Source organism: Vulpes vulpes, chromosome 2 (genome assembly GCF_048418805.1).
Source record: "Vulpes vulpes isolate BD-2025 chromosome 2, VulVul3, whole genome shotgun sequence".
Lineage (NCBI taxonomy): Eukaryota > Metazoa > Chordata > Mammalia > Carnivora > Canidae > Vulpes > Vulpes vulpes.
This window is the reverse complement of record NC_132781.1, coordinates 134659368-134662959: the sequence shown is the minus strand read 5'-3', so window position 1 is coordinate 134662959 and position 3592 is coordinate 134659368. Positions and strand designations below refer to the sequence as shown.

General features: G+C 44.7%; 1 pseudogene; it reads right to left on the bottom strand.

Moving 5' to 3' along the window:
- Window positions 1-1181: 1181 nt before the first annotated feature.
- On the bottom strand, window positions 1182-1788 carry LOC112908173 (FUN14 domain-containing protein 1 pseudogene; annotated as a pseudogene).
- Window positions 1789-3592: the final 1804 nt, after the last annotated feature.

Here is a 3592-nt window from a genome sequence, read left to right as displayed (position 1 = left end):
ATCTTGCCTCAATCCTTCTGGGTAGTATTCACATTTTAGCGGAGGCCACCGTGACAAGTTTGCAAAGGTGAGTAGTGATGGGCACAGCAGGTGAGGGAGGCCATTGCAGACCCCACACTGGACACTATAGTATTTGGGGTAGGGATGTAGGGATTTGGACAGTTGTAGGTCCCTGTGGCCCATGCTGCTGGAGCCCTTGGGAAAGTTATTCTAGAAGGAACTAGACATATTTAAAATCTAAGCTCTTGGAAAGAGGAAATGAAGTTTGTATACCCACTGGTTGTTACCATGCTTGGATATAGCACTGGACTCTACTTTCTCTGGAAGGAATGGATGAGATCTTTAAGTCTGGGGCACCTGGATGGCTCAGTGGTTGAGCATCTGCCTTTGGCTCAGATCACAATCCTGGGGACCCGGGATCGAGTCCCACAATGGGCTCCCTACAGGGAGTCCGCTTCTCCCTCTGCCTGTGTCTCTGCCTCTCTCTGTGTGTCTTTCATGAATAAATAAATACAATCTTTTAAAAAAAGATCTTTAAGTCTGAGCATAAAGAGAGTAAAACTCCTTTGCAGCTGTGTCTAAGTGTTGCACTGCTATTCTGGGGTACGTACCATATCCCTGCACTTGTTTCAGAAAATCTAGGTCAATGTATGTGCTTTGCATTTAACACACACACACACACACACACACACACACACACACACACAGGAACCTAACCATACGGTCTCAACTCCAGGTGGCCTTTTTTCTCTGCTTTTCTTTTCTTTACTTTTTTCTTTCTTTCGTTCTCTCTTGAATTAAATCTGTTCAGTATCTTTAATAATTCTATCACTTCTAAGTCCTTCCACAAAGGGCATTACAGTTCTCCAGTTTATTGCAGACATCTCTCTAAAAAAAGAGCCATCCTTAGTGCTGAAGCTCTAACACAAATGTTTAGTTCCTGGCACTACACTCTAAAGCAAAATGAGTAACATCTTATTTGAGTAAAACGAATTATAATATCTCACTGGGGAATATACCCAGCACATTTTTTCTATATATATATCTATCTACATCCAATGGTAGTCATTTATGGGCTAATTTAAAAACAAATGCAGATTTCAAAAAAAAAATTAAAGCCATGTTTTGCCCAGGAATAGTATCATATACATGCCCTATAGCAGATACTAGGCGGCCAAACTTCAATGGCAAGACTCTAAGCTGTGAGTTTGGTATTGGCCACCTTTTCTCGCTGCCTTGGAATCCGGCGGCGAGTGATGTTGAGAAACCACCTTGTTGCCACCCTTTCTCTTCCTTATGGGCGACTCCACTGTAACAGAATATTCATATCCTGAAGGTGCAAGACGGAGCAAAAAGCCTCCCACCAATCCTCTGGATGTCACAACGTTCTGTTTGATAAATTCTGTTGCTTCTTCGCTTATATTGTAGATTCCTTATTCGCTCGTTTCTTGATCTGTCCTTTTGCCTTGTTTCCTTCTTTTTTTCAGCTGTCTTCCAGTCAGTCTGCACGTAGCCTCTGAAGGGAAGGAAAGCCACCACGACTGCAGGTGTGCAAGTTTTCCAACTTTCTGGAACAAAAATCCCTCACACCAGCCAGTCCCTCCACCCTTTGCAATCCGGGGGGGGGGCTACTGAGTATTCTTCTACTGTGGGTCTGGGACTGTGGCCAAGCATGTGATTCCACTACTGGTTTCTCCTTGCAGACGCAGTTGAATCCAACACTTCAGAAGACTCGTCTTTGCTTTCCTACACTTGGGGAGGGGGTTCCTTCCGGTTCTGGGTTGCCATGATACCGCTGGCCCAGGTGGCTCCTTTCAGGTGTAACTGCACCAAACCTCACTCTCTCCCCTGCCCCTCCCTCACAGAGGCTGTGAGGAGTGTGGTCCTTGTCTAGGTATTTAATGGAGGAGGGTCTCACGAGGAGAAATGTCAACACTGTCCCTGGGTCTTTGTGTAACCAAATAAAGCAAATGTAGTGCATGATTCCTGATTAGGTCCTGAATTTAAAAAAAAAAAAAAAAAGAAAGAAGAAGAAAGAAAGAAAAGAAAGAAAGAAAGAAAGAAAGAAAGAAAGAAAGAAAGAAAGAAGAAAGAAAGAAAGAATGAAAACTGTCAAAGATATTTAGGGATAATTGAAGACCGTTGAATATGGATTGAATATTGATTAGCTCCTCACTATGCAGGATGTGGACCACTGACCACACCAGCAGCATCACCTGGGAGCTTGTAAGAAATGCAGCTTCAAGCCCCACTCTATGGTCTACATGTGCCTTGAAGGTTGAGAGGCATGTGTGTGAGTACATATGCTCATCCCAAAGTAGAAGAATCTGGGGGTATGTCTGTAACCTTGAGTGAAGGAGATGCTTTCAAAGGAACAGACCCCTAGACTCCTACAAGGCATGCTGGAGCCATTAGAGTCTTCTCCTAGGTGGGATAGACCAGGCATGGAGGAGGTCTATGCACTGAGAAAAGGGGGAATGATGGAATTAGACCAACCCCACAGGGAGACTCCCAAAGGTGCCTGGGGATTCACTGCACTAATGGACAAGAAGTCAATAAGGTTAGGAGTTGGGGTGTGTCCCCTTAACTTGATGGGGATTTTTTTTTTCCCTTTGTTGGATGACACAGCTTAAAATTCCTTCCTTCGTGTGTTGTAATTCCCTCTGGTTTTCCCCAACCCTAAGGTTGGACAACACCCCTACAACGTTGTGTGTCGGTGACCGAGGAGAAGCCCCTGTGGTCACAGCCCTCCATGGAGGCCTTTGTGGGAGTAGCAGCATCACTGGCAGGGGGCAGGGGTCGCCGGGGTCCAGGCTGCATTTTCCAGCAGGGTCGGTGAGCCCCTGCCACTCCTGTGTCTCATTCTTTAAGTGTCTCCATCTCCTCACAGGGCCGGAGGCTTGTGGTCAGGATCACTAACCCTGAGCCCTTCTCTCTGATTGCCAAATCACAGAAGGGGCAGCGTGAGGATGAGCCTCCCCCAAGTCCCCTATTTCCATATCTAAAGAGGATTTGATTCATGCTGGGGCATTTATTAAAAAGAGAGAGAGAGAGAGAGAAAGAGACCAGCATGAACTGAAAAGGACTGAGAAATTACATCCTCTCATTCTTGTTTCCAAATTCCACTCAGGTTTGGAACTTATTTGAACAATTTTCATCCTGAAACATGAAAAGGTGGAGGAATCCAGCCTCTTTCTGCTCACAGTAGACAAAGATAAGCATCTCTCCACAAAGGTACGAGATTATGTTACCCTTCTGGAATCCTGGTAGCCAATTCCAGTTGTTTTTGAAGCACAATGCTACCCATGAGGCCTAAACCAAAAGAACCAGACATTCCAGATTGACTCAAATAATTCCATTTTTTAAATGTAATGTTCTGGCACCTTTATGATTTCCATATTTGTTCCAGTTTTCATCACACCCTGTGATACTGAATGGCAAGATCAGGAACAGAATGCTTCTTTGAATAACTCAGCTGCCTTCCTACCTTGTGGCTGTCAGGTATAGGACACAGTGTGTCAGGAATGCAAGGAAAACACAATTGCCATTCAAGAAGTTAATTCTCTCTCAACACATATAAAGAGGGGAAAAG